Raw genomic sequence first — 18,567 nt, forward strand, 5'->3', positions numbered from 1 at the left:
TATGGAGATTTGTCTACCAAAGGGTGCTTTCTTAATTATCTAATGGTGATAGTATTTAGACTAGAAAACCAATTAAATCTACCTATATTATAACTATCTATAAGAACAATGGGTTTCCTAATAAAGTTAATTATTGATCATACTTCTGCAATACATGGAGTCAGTAATAATGATTACCCGGCTGGGGGCCTGCTCCTATGACACTATGACCCTGAGCCAGGGTGGGGGGAAGCCCCTCCCAGGCCAGACTGACGGAGTTCTTGTCTCTACCCCACACCCTGCAGGGGGACCTGGGCCCTTGGAGATGTGGCTGCTACTGGGCACCCTCCTCTCCCAGCCTTTCCCAGTCTGCTTGGCCATCCCTCGTCCCTCTGGCCCATGGCCATGGGGACTGAGTGGGATACCCCAGACACAGAGCACAAATGCCGGGAGCAATGGGGAGAAGGGCGTCTCACCTGGCCAGCAGACCCACGGCATAATGGTGGGTGTCAGCACAGAGCAGTGTGTCCCAGCCACGCTTGCAATCCATTGACACCACCAGATCCTCATAGTCCATTTGGCACAGCAGGGACTTCAGGGTCCTCACTGCAAACCTGAGTGCAGAGCAAAGCCCGGGTCACACTGGGAACACTGGCTTCTGCCCTGGCTGTGTGGCAGGGACAGAAGGACTGGGATGGAGCACCTGTTGGGGCTAGTGGCAAGGCTGTGTTCTTTCTGGCATCCCTTCCAGAAGGTATCAACCTCCTCTGGCATCTCTTTGGTGCTGAAGAACACTTGGAAGAGCAGATGCAAAAATAACTGTGGGAAATGTTCCATCACTATATCTGGGACACAGGGCTCCTGGAGGATCTTCCATATCACCACAGTTGCCTGCAAAGGACAAAGCCCCCTGAGACAGCGCTCAGTGCCGAGGTGTTCGGGTGGCAGGGCCCGAGCACAGGAGGGAGAGGCCCAGAGAGACACAGGGGGAGCACCGGGCCTGGTGGCCCTGGAGCTGCCCCGAGGCCAGGTTTCGGCCCAGCGCCTGAGGCAGGGAGACGCCGTGGGGGAGGGAGGATGGAGAGCTGCTGGAGAGGTGGCCTTGGGGCCAGCAAAGTCCACTGGCAGAAACTCACAGCCAGGACAAAGACACCTTTTTTGTCCCCATCGGAAGTGCACGTGCTGTGCTCTGGCCAGCTCCCCAGCACATCCAGGAGTATCTGCTGTGCCAGCTCTGCAGTCCAGGGCGTGCACATGATGCTCTTCCACATGGCCATGGCAGCTCTGTGGGGTTAGAGATCTGTCTCAGGGGGTCTCAGACACAGCACCGTGGCCTGGGCATCTCTAGGGGCCCGGGTTGACTGACAGCTCTGTCTTTGCCCACTGCCCCTCTCCAGCAGCAGTCAGACAGCCCAGCCCTGTGGGGACAGGCCCCTGAGGGGCAGCGAGGGAGCATGGCAGCAAGGTCGGGGCTGACATGCCAGGGCTGGGAAAGGGAGCAGCCAGAGGGCCCTGGGACTCTCTGTTGGTCAGACACCTGGGACAGGCTGTGCAGGCTGATGGGCTGGGGAGCCCTGAGCCCTCTGGGCAGGTGGGCCCCATACCTGTCAGAGGATGAAGCCACACACAGGAGTGCCATTACCTCGTCAATTGGCTGTGCTTCTGTGAGATACAGCAGGGCGTTGTCCAGCCTGTGCTCAGCAGAATCATTGGCCATGAACCACTGGTGGATGTATCTCACCATGGTGGGCATCTGGAGAAGGCACAGGGAGACTTGGAAAGCTGCCAGAGGGAGCAGTGTTCCCAGTGTCCCCAGAGAAGTGCTTCCCTTCCCACCGCACTGCGATGGCCTCAAAGGCTCACAGGGGCCAGCACTTTAGCTTGGGAAGCCGTGTGACTCATGGGGGAATTGAAGCCTGGCCACAGCTGCCTACTTGCTCTGCTCTGGAAACACCCCTCTGCACAAGCAAATCCAGCAGGGTGGCACTGGTCTCATGTCCCAGGAGCTCTGAGTATGCTCTGAGCCCAGGGCCCATGGCGCTGGTCTCATCCTGCCAAATTCTCTTGATGAATTTGCAAACGAGCTGTAGGAGAAGGGCAAGAAGCCACGGAGTGCTGCAGGTGTGCTGCTGGGCTGAGCAGTGCCAGCAGGCCCAGCGCAGGTGGGGATGGCTGCAGGTACCTGTGCTGTTCTGTGGAAGCGGCCAAGGACGGGTTCCTGCTCTTGTGTCTGGTCCAGGGCTGCACCTGGCAAAGAGTGAGCGCAGCCCGAGCTGAGGGGCTGCGGGAGAGGCCGGAGAACACAGCCCAGCCCTGCGCTGCCCAGGCAGGGAGAGCCCCGGGACGCCCCAGGTGGATGGAGCACGGCCACTGTGGGGTGTCTGCCCTGTAGTAGATAGGGACAGGCGAACGGAAGATTTCGGGATGTGACAGAAAGAAAGACCCCCATCCCCCTCTCACCCTGCAACATGTTATCCATTACCCCAAAGAATGTAACCACACCTAACCCAGTAGTTTTCCACTCCTGACTAACCCTAGAGACCCTGCCAACCCCCCCTGACGTAGCAGAGTCCCCCAAGACTATTTAAACCCATGAGATAAGATAATAAAGGCTTTTCAACCGTCCACCACATTGGTGTCCTGCGTGTGTCGTTAGCCCGAGTGGCCCAGGGGAGACTGGGCTGCCGTGCTGTTCCTTGCAACCAGGTCGCCGTTGCCTCCCATGAAGGCAAGATATCTGGTGCCGAAACCCGGGAAAAATTCGCTCGGGTAGCGGGTGTCGCCTGGACAAGAGCAGCGGCCAAACCGGTGAAACCGTTTTCTCGGCGGGGGAGACGTCCCCGGACCCACGATCGTCATAGACGCCATCGCCAGGGTCATAAGTGAGGTTCATAAGCAATGGGGAATTGAGTGTAAGCTCAAAGACTTTTATCTTGCTATAGCAAGGCTGCTTGAGCTTGGGGCAATTGAACACCCTGTGGAGGTTTTGCATCCAGAAATATGGGAAAAATGCACAGCCTTGCTGGCTGAGGACACGAAATCCTCAGGCAGCGGCAAATGCCTTAAGGCATGGGGCAAAGACGAGAAAGCCCTACGCAAAGCAATAGAAGAGCAAGAGACATGGAGAGCAGCACGTACGTGTTTATTAGTTACACCCAAGCTAGGCGTAGGAGCGGCAACGCAAACCGCCCCTGAGGGTAATCCGCCCGGGAGCGGGGATCCGGGGGGGCCCAGCGCGTCACCCCCCTCCCCGGACCAGAGCCCAAATCCCCACACGGAACCTTCCCAAAAATCCGCGGCTTCCCCATCCGCCCCACCGCCGCCGGTCGGTGGCCCGCTGCCAGAAGTGCACTGGCGCGCGGGGTTCTGTTGGCGAAGCCTGGCGGGGGAAGCCAGAGGCGCGGAGGCCGTGGCTCGGGAGGAGCCACCCACACCACCTCCATACCCCTTTGAAAATGGCACCGGCAGCCAAGGGGAGGGGCAGGGCGTGGGCAGTTTCGGCGCGAAGAGCCCAGAGGCGCGGAGTTTTGCTAATGCGCGTGTGCGGGAGAAAGAGGAGGAGAGCAGCAGAGGGCTCGGAGCCAATTGGCAGCCGCGCTTAACGCCACTACCATGTAAGGGAGAAACCCCCCCCTGCAGGAGGCAGGGCGAGCCCGGGGGCGGCAGCAGTGCCACCCCCGGGGGGAGGAGCGGGGTCGGAGCCCCACAAAACGGCACCGAGCCCCGGAAGTTTGCTGGCATTCGATTTCCGACTCGGAGTACGGCAGCAGCTCCGGCAGCTCAGAAGAGCTGACGGAAGCCGGCTGGGACTCTGAGACGGAGGAAACAGAGCCAACGCAATTTAAAACAAAACCGAGTAAAGCTTTAAGCCGCACCGAAAAGCAGCCACAATACGAACCAGCCCAGTTTACCGACTGGGGAGAAATAAAAATAGCCTGCGCTGAATGGTCCCCAGCCGGCACGGCAGCCCGCCGCGGCGCCTCCACCCCATACACGCCCGAGAAGAGCCTGTTGGGGCTGCGGGAAGAAGGCGCACCTCACCAAAGACTGCAGGTCCCAGCCCCAGGGAAACAGGAGAGAGAAGGGGTGTGCGGGCCGCACTCAGCCTCCTCCCGCCGCGAATGCAAGGCAGCCCATCTATGCCAACCCCCAGTGAGACGGGGTGCCCTTATACCCCATACCCCCACAGGAGGCAGCCAGCTTCGTACCCTCACCAGCAAATTTCGCAACACAGCCTGCGGTACCTTCGTACCCACTACCACCGCAAGCAGCGCCCGTGCCGCAGAGTCAGCAAGAGACGCCCCAGAACGGGACCCCTGGGTAGCCCTGGCCATGAAAATAGAAAAAGAGCCCCCGAAGGTGTGGGGGACGTGCTGCCTTTATGGCAGTCAGGACCCCCACGTCATAGGGCTTCAGTTTTAGGCAGACACAGGAGCACACTGCTCGATTTTTCCCCAAGCACTGTAGCCCCGACACTGGCAATGCAAAGAAGTCCCCCCAGTGAACGGAGTGAAAAAGCCGTCCCGAGCTTGGAAAAGCACCCAATTAGTAGCTATAACGCTTCATACAAAAAAGAAAAAAACACAACCCACCCCAAAACCTTGCCCCCAAAAGTCACCGACACCCTGGCTAGACATACAGATGCCTTCCAGATAAGCTGCACAGCCAAGTCCGATCCAAACCCAATCTTTCGTATACTAAAAGCTACCTTTCTAACCCTAAACAAATCCAAACCGAACCTGACTAACTCCTGTTAGCTTTGTTATAATGTTAAACCCCCTTTCTACGAAGGCATTGCTTTAAACACCCCCTTCAGTTACTCCACAGTCGATGCCCCCCACCAGTGCAGATGGGACACTCCCCGCAGAAGAATCACCCTGAGTCAAATCACAGGACAGGGCAAATGTTTTGGCAATGCAACTTTAGCAAAGCAAAAAAGCAACTTCTGCACTAAAGTTGTCAAGCCCAACAGAAAGACCAATAAGTAGGTGGTCCCATCCGCATCTAGAATGTGGGTTTGCCAGCGATCCGGAGTGAGTCCTTGTGTGTTCCTTGCCAAATTTAATGACTCTATCGACTTCTGTGTCCAAGTTCTGATTGTTCCTAAGGTCCTGTACCACTCAGATAAAGAAGTGTACCACCTTTTCAAAGAACCTGACAAACTCCACAAAAGAGAAATAATCACAGGTATAACTATCGCAATGCTGCTCGGCCTGAGAGCAGCTAGCACAGCCACGAGTTTCTCAACCATCGCAACCCAACAGCACGGACTCTCTCAGCTACAAATGACCATCAACGAAGACCTGTAGAAGATCAAGAAATCCATCTCCTATCTAGAAAAATCAGTCTCTTTGCTTTCAGAAATAATTTTACAGAATAAGCGAGGACTAGACCTCTTGTTCATGCAACAAGAAGGACTGTGTGCAGCTTTAAAAGAGGAATGCTGCTTTTATACAGATCATACAGGAGTCGTTAAAAACTCCATGGCAGAACTCCAAGATAGACTGGCTCAGAGAAAGAGAGACAGGGAAACCCAGCAGAGCTAGTTCGAATCCTGGTTCAATCAATCACCTTAGCTCACCACTTTAATTTCCGCCCTGGTAGGTCCACTGGCAATACTGCTTTTAGCTGTTACCATATGACCATGCCTGCTAAACAAGCTAGTCTCGTTTGTTCAGGCCCGTCTATAACGGGCGAACATTCTGTTCGTGGGACAGCAACAAATGCTGTAAACCAAAAACTGCGAACACAGTCAGTTGCAAAAGCCTTCGAAACTCACCTTGCGAGAATTACTCAGGTTTACCAAACCCCTTTTTTCCTTACCAAGTTACAAGTTTGTACCTCGCTCCAGTGCCTATATCTACAACTACCTCATTTTATTTATAAAAAGGAGGGGAGAGATGTAGTAGATAGGGACAGGCGAACGGAAGATTTAGGGATGTGACAGAAAGAAAGACCCCCATCCCCCTCTCACCCTGCAACATGTTATCCATTACCCCAAAGAATGTAACCACACCTAACCCAGTAGTTTTCCACTCCTGACTAACCCTAGAGACCCTGCCAACCACCCGTAACGTAGCAGAGTCCCCCAAGACTATTTAAACCCATGAGATAAGATAATAAAGGCTTTTCGACCGTCCACCACATTGGTGTCCTGCGTGTGTCGTTAGCCCGAGTGGACCAGGGGAGACTGGGCTGCCGTGCTGTTCCTTGCAACCAGGTCGCCCTTGCCTCCCATGAAGGCAACACTGCCCGGGCCCCTCTTCCGTCCTGTCCATGGACATGTCACCAGAGTATGGGATGTGACGGGATGGGATCGGATGGGATGGGATGGGATGGGATGGGATGGGATGGGATGGGATGGGATCGGATGGGATGGGATGGGGCCAAGCTGGCTGAAGGCACCGGCCTTGCAGCCTGGCTCTGCCACTCACCCTTCTGTGGTGGATGGAACAGCACCACCTCTTCAGTCTCCTGTGCTGGGGCAGCTGCAGGGTCGCCTTCTTCCTCCTCCATCCAGGTCAGCTTGGGCACTCTCAGGGCTCCCTGCCCCTTGTCACTGACTGGATTTCTGGCTACCCTCAGGAGAGATGCCTTGGAAAACTCTGGGGTACCAAGTCCCACGCTCTGCCCTCAAGGGCACCTGCAGAATTGAAGTCTCGGAAGGCCGCAGGTTACTGAGTCCTGTGGTCTGGCCTCGAGATCAGCTGCAGGAACAGTGCCTCAGAAAAGCTTCGGGTCGGATAGGAACGAGCGCGCTGTGTGGGGGCTCCTCACGGCACCGCTCTGTCCCGTCCTGTCCCTTCGCCTGCTCCGAGCACTGTGGCGTGCTCTTGCCAGTTCCAGCTCCTATGTCAGCATGTGTCACAAAGGGCCCTTGGACACCCGGCTCCATTCCATGCTGCACCGTGTCAGCAAGGGCCCTTGGACACCGGGCTCCGTTCCATGCTGCATGTGTCACAAAGGGCCCTTGCACACACTGCCCCTGCGCTGGGGCTGCCCCCTGCCCACCCAAAGTGGCTCAGGTTGGAAGGAATCCCTGGCCTCAAGTGTCTGAGACAGCCCAGCAGGATCTTTAGGAAGGGCTCAGACCATCAGCAAACGCTGCCCTGCTCTGCGGGCTCAGGGCAGCAGAAGGAGCCCCCAGGGCGGCCGATGCAGCCGCGCTGGGAAGGGCACAGGGCCTTCCACAGAAGCTGGCACAGCCTCCTCGGGACACGTCCCGGCTCATGGCCATCCCAAACCCGCAAGTGTGGCACAGACAAGAAACGTGTGGTCCAGGGCAGGAATGCTGCTCTGAGCCCTGGGGCCCGGGGAGCGCTGACACCAGCAGGTGAGGCAGAGTCCCTGCCCAAGCAGACCTGCCACCCCCTGAGCCCTGGCAGGGCTGGTGCCATCTCCTGCCCCAGAGACCTGTGTCCCTGGGGGCTTCTGTGCCAGAGGGAGCCAAAGTCCAGGTGCACTGGGGGCTGTGCTCCTGCCTGCAGGGGCTGTTGGCAGGAACACCTGAAGCAACTGCTGGCAACAATGAGTAGATGGCAAAATGGTTAACTCTGCCCCGCGATAGAGATCTAAGTGGCCAATAGAGTACAGCTCTCCCCTCTTGTTCCCTGCAGCAGAATGAGGACCATGAACAAAAGCAGTCACAGATATTCTTTCTGGGCCCTATAAGCAAAGCTGTGCCAAACCACAGATGCTGCCTTCAAACAGACTCAAATTCCAGCCTAGACCTCTCACCTCCAGACAACTTATTCTCCAACACACCTTCAACACCAACAGCCTGCAAACGCCACACAGAAGCCCTCAACATCCCGCCAGGACCCCCAGCTGTCCCTGTTCCTGTCCCTGTCCCTGTCCCTGTCCCGGTCCCTGTCCCTGTCCCTGTCCCTGTCCCTGTCCCTGTCCCTGTCCCTGTCCCTGTCCCGATTACGGTCCCTTTCCCACCCTCCCACAGATGCCCTGGTTCCCTGACATGCCATGGGATGGCACTCAGGAGGATCTGCTCCAAGGCCTTCCCTGGCAGCAAGCTCAGGCTGCCAGGCCTATGGATCCTGGATCATCCTTCCCACCGAGCCTTCCATTGGCACGGCTCTTCCATTGGCACATCTGCGCTCAGCTGGGACTACTCCGCTCACCCAGGGCTCCTGGTAAAGGATGGAGAGCAGCCTGGCAAGCTCTTTCTCCAGCTCCCTCTGTGCTCTTGGGGAAGGCAGAACCTTCCACAGGAAAGCAACTGCTGCCACAAGGAGTGGGTGGCATCAGGCAGCTCCGGGGAAGCCCCTCAGGAATGCTGTATCCTGAGGGAACACTGTTGGCCTTGGCCTGTTGGCACCTGCAAAAGCTTCAAATCAGCTTGCTCAGCTCCCAGGGCCTCTCTTGGCCAGCATCCTGACGTGGATGCAGGACGGCTGCCAGGCACTGCTGGGGCCCAGCGGGACAGGACCGGCTGTCTCGTGCCCACGCAGCAGCCCTGACACAGCCAGGGCCATCCCGAGAGCAGACAGACGCTCACGGGCCAGCAGAGAGGAGCAAGGAGCCCTGGGCTCCTCTCAGGGTATCTCAGCTGGGCTCGCTCCACAACACGCCCCCATTGGAAGGCCTGCTGATGCCCAGCTGCCAGAAATGCCTACCTTGTGCTCTCCAAGATGCACAGGGAGAGCCAGTGAGCAGGACACCTTGGCAGGCAAACCTTCCAAGCCTTTTGTGAGGCCAGGCACACACCAAGATCAGCCAAGACTCTCCACCACACTGCCTGGCCCACCCAGCCCAGCTCTGTGCTGGCCCTGGGGCACAGCAGCTCCCAGCAAGCAGGAGGCAAATCTTGCCAAGAGTTGCAACACAGCAGACAGGGAGGATGTGAAAAGTGAGTGTGTAAAGGCCTTTTAATTCACTGCTCCCACAGAGAGCTTTGGGGCTCGTGGCTGGACAGAGATGTTTCTCCTCACCCCTCTCTCCAAAGGGGGGTAACACATGCTGCTGCAGGTGCTTGGGTTGGTCTCTGCAGGTCCAGGTGGATGCCAAACCTGCTCTTCACAGGCTTCTCCCTTGCCCTGCCCCTCTGCCAAGTTCTCTAAAAACCCCACAGCCCTGCCTTTGCCCTGTCTTTTGGGGGTAAGAAATGGATTCTGGAGCTTTGTGAAACCAAGCTCTGTCTCGTTTGTTCCTGGCACCCGCAGCTGCACGCTCCCTGGACACCATGAACTCAACTTCTGGAGGATTTGTGGGTTCTGGGGGAATTTTGGGCAATGTTCTCCATCTCTTTGCACTCCAAAAGCCAAGAGGGATGAATTTGTCACCACAAACTCACTCAATCCCACTAAAAACAACTGAATTTTAACCTATAAAGGCACAATCCCACCTCAAATTGCATGTTCTGACCTCAAAAAAACTCAATCCCACACAAAGCTCACTTGATTCCACAGCTGCCAGGGTGAGATGGGGTTGGGAGGAGACTGGGAGAAGTGGGATCCCAGTTTGGAGTGGTGGGATGTATTTGATAGCGAATAAAACTTTCAGAGTTACTGATTTATGTTGCCTTCATTTTCAGTCAGTTCTGTTTCTAGAGTGGCTCCTTCTCAGCTGATTAAATTCCTATAAAAATATATATTTTTTTAAATCAGCTGGCCCAAACAATCCAAAAACCAATATCCATATAAAACCACCCATCTGCAATTATATTTTTTTAAAACAACTTTAATTTTTTTAGAGTGTTTAAGGGTGTTTTTAAAGTTTATCGTTTGGTTAAATTGTATGAGACATTATAGTGGTGTTTGGTTTCGTGTTTAGTATATTTGTAGTATGAATTGTTTTACTCAGGTGTGTTCGATTGTATGTTTAGATTGGCCGGTGCTGCGAGGGGCGCTGGACTCTGCCTGGCAACTGATGAGTCAGAGCCGTCCCGGGCGCTGATTGGCTGAAAATCGCCAGGCGGGACCAGCGCCGAGTTCCTGCCTGGGAACTGAATCGTCATCAACGCCGCGCGCTCTGATTGGCCAGGATCTGCTTCGGGGCGGGGCCGGGAGGAACTGGGGACCCCCAGGAGCCCCCCGGGTTTGGGGGTTTCCATCCCCCCTCGGCCCCCGGGGCGGCCTTGGGGCCACCCCAACACCCCAAAATGGGGAGGGTCCCCGGAGCCGCTTGGAAGCCCCAGAAATGGGCTGGAAGCGGCAGGAGCCGCCCCAAAAAGGGATTGAAGGGTCCGGTCCGGGAATGGCTCCATCCGGATTGGGGCGGGCTGGGATTGAGGGAGGGTCCGGTCAGCGCCTGCGGAGGGGCTGGGATTGGGGAGGGGTCCGGGATTGAGGGGATGGGTCCATTCCGGGACTGGGGCAGGATCGCTCCCTGGGGGTGGGCTCCATTACTGAGTCAGGGTCTCTCCCCTTCCCGATCCCAATCCCGTTCCCTGATCCTGTTCCCGATCCCAATCCCATTCCCATTTCTCTTCCCGTTCCCGGGCCAGTTCCCGATCCCCATCTCATTCCCAACCCCATTACACTCCCACTCCCGATCCCGATTCCATTCCTGTTCCTGTTCTCGATCCCGATCCCACCGCTGTTTCCAGGGAATGGCTCCTATCCCAACCCCGACCCCAAACCCAGGGAGTCAAACATTGGGGTCAAACACCCCAAATCCCAACACTGGGAGGGGAGAGGTCAAACATCCCCAAACCCAAACTCTGGGATGTCAACCTCCCCCCTGCCCCAAACCCCAAATTTTAGGATCAAACCCCCCAAATCCCAGATCCTGGGGTGTCAAACACTCCCCAAATCCCAAACGTTGGTGTTAAACCCTCCTGACCCATAATCCTGGGGTTCAAAACATTTGGTGTGTCCAACACCCCCAATTTCCAAAGTCTGGAGTCAAATACCCCCAAATCCCAAATCCTGATGTGTCCAACACCCCCAGCCCCCAAAGTTTGGGGTTAAAACGCCTGATCCCCGACTCCTGGGGATTGAAATATCTGGGCTGTCCAAACCTCCTCCTCTCCAAAGTCTGGGGTCAAACCCCTCAATTTCCAAACTTTGGGGTCAACCCCCCCAATCCCAAACCCTGGGGTGTCAAATCCCCCTGATCTCCCCCACTTTGGGGTTAAATCCCCCAAAATCAGTTGGTCAATCCCCTCAGTTTCCAAATTTTTGGGTCTAAACCCCCAAACCCCAAATCCTGGGGGTTGAAACACCTGGGTTGTCCAATCACCCTGATCCCAACGTTTGGGGGTGAAACCCCCTGATCCCCAAATCATGGGGAAAAAAAAAAACCAGCAAAATCCCAAACCCTGGGGTGTCGAAGTCCCCCAGTTCCCAAAGTTTGGGGTCAAAAACTCCCAAACCCCGAGGTGTCAAACCTCCCTAAACCCCAAATTTTAGGATCAATCCTCCCAGTCCCCAGAGTTTGGGGTCATGACCCCCCATATCCACTCCAGTCCTGGGGGACACAGTGGGGTTTGTTTGGGGTTATTTGGGGTTTGTTTGGGGTTATTTGGGGCAGCTCCAGGTGCAATGTCTGCAGAAAGACCCTGGGTACAACACCGGGAAAAAAAGGGGAATGGGTGGGAATTGGGGGATTCAGGATGGGGAAAGATCCTTGGTGGGAAAAGGGGATTTAGGGTGGACTGGGAAGGATTTGGGATGGGAAAAGGGGATTTGGGATGGGGAAAGGGGAACGAGGCGGGGAATTGGGGTGGAAAAGGGAGATTTTGGTATTGGAAAAGGGATTTGGGGACAGACAAAGGATGTGGGGACTAAAAAGGAGAATTTGTCATGGGAAAAGGAGGATTTAGGTTGGGAAGAGAAGGATTTAGGGTCAAAAAGACATTAGGGATTAAAAGTGATTTTGGAGTTAAAAAAAGGAGGATTTGGCATAAAAAATGAGGATTTGGGATAGAAAAGGAGGATGTAGGACAAAAAAAGGATTTAGGATAAAAAAGGGAGGATTTGGGCTGGGCTGAGCTGAACTTACCTGGGGGAGTGGGGGCGTGCAGGGGGTTTGGGGCAGGGTCAGGACCATTTTTGGGGCAGTTTTCTGGGATTTTGGAGTATTTCTGGGGGATTTGGCGGGAGGTCAATGAGATTTGGGTGCAGTTTTATGGGATTTAGGGTGTTTAGGGGTGGTTTTGAGGGATTTTCGGGTGTTCCTATAGGATTAGGGAGCACGTTTATGGGATTTCAGGGGTTTCTACAGGATTTTGGGGCACTTTGAGGTATTTCAGGGTATTTCTATGGGATTTTTATGTGGTCTGGAGGGACTGCAGGGTGTTTCCATGGGATTTTGGGGCAGCTTGAAGGCATTTGAGGTGTTTTGGGGCAGCTTTAGGGTATTCTGGTGCAGCTTTGAAGAATTTTGGGGTGGTTTGGAGGGATTTCAGGGCATTCCTCTGAGATTACAGGGTGGTTTGGAGGGATTTGGAGTGTTTGGGGGCACATTTTGGTTATTTAGGGGTGGGTTTGAGGCAGATTTTTAGGGATTTTGGGGTATTTCAGGCCCGTTTTTTGGGGGTTTGGGGTTATTTTGGTGGGGTTTGGGGTGTTCTGGGTCACTTTTTGGTGAAGGAGATCTCCATGGGTGGCTCTGGGTGATGCTGGAGCCCTGCAGGGCCTCGCGGGCGGCGCCCGCCTGCACCTCGGTGTCCAACTGCAGCGAGGCGATGTCGCGGCGCCCGGGCACCAGCGCAGCTCCTGGAACCCCGGGAACCTGGGATGGGAACGGGGCCAGGAGAGCCCGGAACACCCGGGAACCTTCCCCACACACCCAGGAATGTTCCCCTAGAAACCTGGGAATCTTATCCCAGAAACCCAGGAATGTTCCCCAAAAAACCCCTGAATGCTCCCCAAAAAACCTGGGAATGTTCTCCCCAAATTCAGAAATGCTCTGCAAAAAAAAGTCCTGAAACATTCCCCCAGAATTTCAGAAATGTTCTCCAAAGAAATCCAGAAATGTTCCCCCCAAAAAATCCTGGAACATTCCCAAAAATAGGAATTTCTGTTCCCCAAATAATCCAGAAATATTCCTCCCCAAAAAATCCAAAACCAACCCCATTCCTCATCCAGAAACATTCCCCAAAAATACAGAAGCGTTCCCAAAAATCCAGAAATCCCCCCCCCCCAAATCCAGAACATTCCTCCAAAAATCCAGAAACATCCCCCCTCAAAAATATCCAGAAATCCCTCCCAAAAAATCTCTTAATCCTCACCAAAAAAATTCATAAATTCCCCCCAAAAAATTTAGACATTCACTACAAAAAATCCAGAAATTTCCTCCCTAAAAAAATCCAGAATATCCTCCCCCCCAATCCTGGTATTTTCCTCCAAAGATCCAGAAATTCCCCCTAAAATCCCAGACATTCACCCCCAAAATCCCGGTATTGTCCCAAAAAATCCAGCTCCAAGCCCCCCTCAGCCTCTCACCCCCAAGCCCCAAAATCCCGCAGTGCCCAAAGCCCGGCCGGAATGCCGGAATGCCGGGATTGCCCCAGATCTCCCTGGCTGAGGAGCAGGGGGAGCATCAGCTCCTGGGGCTGCTCAGGGAGCTGGGCAGGAGCAGGATGTGCTTCGGGGCTTTGCCACAGCTGGGGGACACGGGAGACAAACCCCAAAAGCTGCCCCAGAGCTGCCCAAAGTCACTCTGGATACACAACACAAAATCTGCCCAAAATCCCAAGAGAAAACACCAAAATCCCAACAAAATCCTGAGAAAAACCACAAAATACCCCACCAAAATAATAATAATAAAAAACTCACAAAAATGTCCCCAAAATCCCCCACAAAAATATCACCAAAATCCAACAAAAATCCCCATATAAACACCCCAAATCCAACAAAAATCTCTCAAAATCCTCACAAAAATTCCTACCAAAAATACCATTAAAATCCCATAAAAATTCCACCATAGAATCCTTGAAAGTGCCAGAAAATCCACACAAAATCCCAGGTAAATCTCCACAAAAATTCCACCCAAAAGCCCACAAAACTCACCCCAAAAATCACCCCAAGGCTCACAGAAATCCCTCACCCCCCCCCCCCCCCCCGCAAATGCCACAGAAAAATCCCTCAAAAGGTCACACTAAATTCCCATGAAAATCCCACAGAATCCACAAAAAAAATATCTGTACAAAAATGCCCCCAAAAATGCCCCAATCACACAAAATCCACACAAAATATCCCACCAAATCACCCAAAATATCCCTCCGAAATTTCCCCAAAATCCCCCCAAAATCCACTCCAAAAATCCGTACCAAAATCCCACCAAACCCCTCCAAATTCCACAAAAAATGCTCCCAAGTCCCTTCACATCCCACCCAAAGCCCGAGGAAATGCACCCGAAAAATCCCCACAGAAACTTCCCTCAAAATCCCGGCCAAACCTCACAGAAGCAGCCCAGGAATCCCGCCCAGATCGCTGCGAGCGCCCGAATCGCCCGGAACAATCCCCGAGCCATCCCCGCCCGGCCCCGCGCTCCGGCCCCGCTCTCTGTGGGGCCGGGGCCTCTCCCCCCTTGGCTCTGCGCTGGTCCCGTTCGCGCTCCGCTCCCGCTCCCGCCCCACCAGCGCTCCCTGCCCTGGGCCGCGCTGGCCGAGCCCGGCCGGGCGCGCTGGATCCGCTGGGACGGCGCATCCCGGCCCCGGCCCCGGCCCCGCGGGGCTCCCGGGGCAGCTCCGGCCGGGATGCGGCACTGCCGCGGGGCTTTGGGCTTTCCCGGCGCTGCCCGGCGGCTCCCGGGATCTGCGGCTTCCCGGGATTCGGGGAGGCTCCAGAGGGGACCTGGGCTGGCTCCGGGGGGATTTGGGATCAGTCCGGGGGGAGCTGGGGACGGCTCGGGGGGTTTGGGGTTGTTCCCGAGGATTTTGGGGGCATCTGGGAGAGGTTCCAGAGGGGACCTGGGGCTTTCTGAGGGGTCTGGGGGAATTCTCAGGGGATCTGGGGAGGATTTGGGGCTTTCTGAGGGATCTGGGGGAATTCTCAGGGATTTGGGGCAGTTCCAAGAAGGATTTTGGGGTTTTCCAAGGGATTTTCAAGAGTTCTGAGGGATTTGGGGAGGCTCCAAAAGGGATCTGGGGCAGTTCCAAGAGCAATCAGGGACGTTTTTGAGGGATTTTGGCAAGTCCTAGAAGGAATTTGGGAAATTCCAGCAGGATTTTGGGGGAATTCAGAGGAATTTAGGCGGTTCCAACAGGGGTCTGGGGTCCTTCCCAGGGGATTCGGGGTGGATTTCTGGCTGGATTTCTGTTTCTTCCCTGGATTTCAGGCTTTTTCCTGAAATTTCCTGTTTTCCCAAGGATCTGTGGATTTTCCCCTGGATTTGGATCTCACTGTGGGGTAGAAGGGGAAGGCTTGGGAGATTCAGGGTGAATTCTGGGGGGTTCCTGGCTGGATTTGGGTGTTTCCCACAGGATTTTGGGTGGGTTCCCAACTGAATTTTGTGCTTTTTCCCCAGAATTTCGGGATTGTTCCCAAAATTTTGGTATTTTTCTGAAGATTGTGCTGTTACCACGGGTTTATCCCAGAAGGGGAAGCTCTGGGGAGTTTTAGGGTGGATTTTAGGGATAATTGAGGCTGGATTTGGGTTTTTTCCCAAGGATTTTGGAGATTTTCCCAGAATTTCAGGATTGTTCCCAAAATCTCAGGATTTCTACTCTGATTTCTCTCTCACCATGGGCTTGTGGTAGAAGGGGAAGCTTTGGGGGGCTCCTGGTTGGACTGTGGGGATATTTGAGGCTGCATTTTGAGTTTTCCCCCCAGGAATTCAGGATTTCTCCCAGAATTTCAGGATTTTTTCCCAAAATGTCAGGATTTTCCCAGGGATTTGGATCTCACCATGGACTTGTCATAGAAGGGGAAGCTTTAGGAGGTTCCTGGTTGGATTTAGGGGGTGTTCCCAATTCGATTTCAGGGATTCTTGATGGGATTTTGGGGGGAATCCCAGTTGGGTTTGGTTTTTTTCCCTCAGGATTTCGGGTTTTTTCCCTGAGAATTCCAGGATTTTCCCCAGCATTTCTGTCTCACCACGGGCTTGTCATAAAAGGGGAAGCTTTGGGGTGATCGGGTTGCATTTGGAGGGATTCCAAGCTGGATTTTGGGGATATCTGAGGCCAGAGTTTGGCGGGTTTTCCCCAGAATTCCAGTTCTTTCCCCAGTGTCAGAACTCCCCCAGTCGCTGTCTCCCCACGGGTTGGCCGCAGGAGGGGAAGCCCTGCAGGGAGCGCAGGGCGTTGGTGGCGCTGCTCATCTCCCTGAAGGTGAGGAAGGCCTGGCCCCGCAGGCCGAGACTGCGCCGCACCAAAATGTCCAAAATCTGCCCAAACGGCGAGGAAACGGCGCAGAGGGACTTCTCCAGCTCTGGGACACCCAGGGGACAGCCTGAGCCCCTGGGGACACCCAGGGACACTCTCGGACCCCCAGGACCCCCCAGCCCCCCCGTCCTCCTGGATCTCCTGGCTCAGCTGCTGATGGAGACGCTGGGCTGGGGCCGGGGGTCCTGCACCGCCAGGGCCGGGACCCCTCTGTGGGGACAGGGGGGCTTCAGGGGCGTCTGGGGGCTGCGACCCCTTCACCCCCTGGCACCCCTTTAGGTGCCCCCAGAGCCCCAAATCCACCCAGACCCACCTAAACCCCCCAGGTACCCTCAGACCCCCCCACTTTACCCCAAATTGACCCCAGACCCACCTGAGACTGCCCAAATCCTATCAGACCCCCCCAAATCCCCCTTACACACCTGAATCCTACCTAAACCCTGTGAAATCCCCTCAGACACCCCCAGATTCCCTCAGATCCCCTCAGAACCCCCCAGTTCCTCTCACAACCCCCCCAAAATCCCCTCAGACCCTCCAATGCCCCTCAGATCTTCCTAAACCCACCTGAGAACGCTCCAGACCCTCTCAAGCTCCCCCCTAAGCTCCCTAAACCCCCTCAGACCCACCAAAGCCCCCTCAGACCCCCGCATTGCCCCCAAACCCACCGCACACCCCCTATTTCCCGTCAATCCCCCCAAAATCCCCAATTTCTCCCCAGACCCGCCCCAAACCCCCCCAGCTCCCCCCGGCCACCCCTCAGCTCCTCCTCAGCCGCGCTCCCCTCACAGTTTCCCGCCTCCGCCACGCGCGCGGGCTCCCCAGCCAATAGCGGCGCGCCCCGTGCCGATCCGACCAATCAGCGCGCGGATCCCCTCAGCAGAGCCCGCCTCCCCGCGCCGCGGCAGCCAATCAGAGGAGCCGGGAGCGGGCTCGGGCGGGCCCTGCGGGCGGCGCTGCCAGAGCGGGGGAGGCGCTGGGAGAGGCCGGAGCTGCGGGAGCGGCTGGGGCGGCGCCGCTGGGGAGGGGGGTCCGCACAGGGGCTGGGGCTGGGGGCTGGGGAGGGGCTGAGGGGATCGGGGCCTTTGGGGAGGGATCCGGGGGGAGTTTTGGGAGGGGTCTGGGGGGTCCTGGAGGGGTTTTCGGAGGGGTCTTGGGGGTCCTGGGGGAGGGGTCTTGGGGGGGGGGTCTTATGAGGTCTGGGGTGGGTCCTCAGAGGTTTTGGGAAGGGTCTGGGGGGGTCCTGGAAGGGTCCTGGGTGGGGTCTTGGGAAGGGTCTGGGGGGGTCTCAGGGGACATCCTGGGCTGGGCTCGATTGGGGTCTGGGGGCTCTCAGGGGTCCTGGGCCAACCTTGGGGGTCTCTGGGGGGTTTGAGTTCCTGGAGGGGGTCCTGGGGAGATTTGGGGGTCCCGGGGGGTCCCAGGCCCACCCTGAGCCGGGGTCTGGGGGTTTGGGGGAGGAGCACAACAGGGGTTCCCCTGCCCCGATTTTGGGGGTCTCCCATGGTGCCCCCTCCCCAAAAAGCTCCGAGGGCCCCTGAAGTGGCTCCTGTTCCACCGGGCGGTGCCCCTGACCCAGGACAGCCCCCAGTGAGTCTGGCGGGCTCTGGGGGGGTTTGGGGGGATTTTGATGGCGTTTTTGGGATTTGGAGGATTTTGTTGGGAGTTTAGGGGGAATTATTGTGTTTTTGGAGAGAATTACTGGGTTTTGGGGGGGTTAAAGGATTTTTCGGGGTTTTGTGGCTTTGGGGACATTGGATTTTGAGGGATTTTTTTTAGGGATTTAGGGATGTTGTTTTTTGGAGGGTTTATTGAAGTTTTTGGCAGTTTTTTTGAATTGTAGTGGGTTTCACTGGGATTTTATTGGATTCTTTGTGGTTTTGGAGAGTTTTATTGGGATTTTGGGGTGTTTAAGAAGAATTTGGGGGGGCTTTGCAGTTGTCCCAGGGTGTGGGGAAGGGCTGAGAGGCACCAAAATCTCCTTTAAACCCCTGAAAGTCCCAATAAAACTCACAAAATCCCAATTAAATCTCACAAAAACCTCATTAGAACACCCCAGAATTCCAATAAAAGCCCACAAAATCCTAAATAAACCCCACAAATCCCCCCCCAAAATGTACTCAAAACCACAAGAAAATCCCCCCAACACCCAAAGTAATCCTTGCAACTCCCAAAAACCCCACAAAATCCCCCAAAATCCCACCACAAAAAAAAAAACCCAAAAAAACCAAAAACCAAATCCCCAAAGAATGCCATTAAATCCCCCAAAAATTCCAATAAAATGCCCAAAATTCCAGAGTTCCACA

This window comes from Lonchura striata, chromosome 34, assembly GCF_050655825.1.
Source record: "Lonchura striata isolate lonStrDom1 chromosome 34, ASM5065582v1, whole genome shotgun sequence".
NCBI classification, from domain to species: domain Eukaryota; kingdom Metazoa; phylum Chordata; class Aves; order Passeriformes; family Estrildidae; genus Lonchura; species Lonchura striata.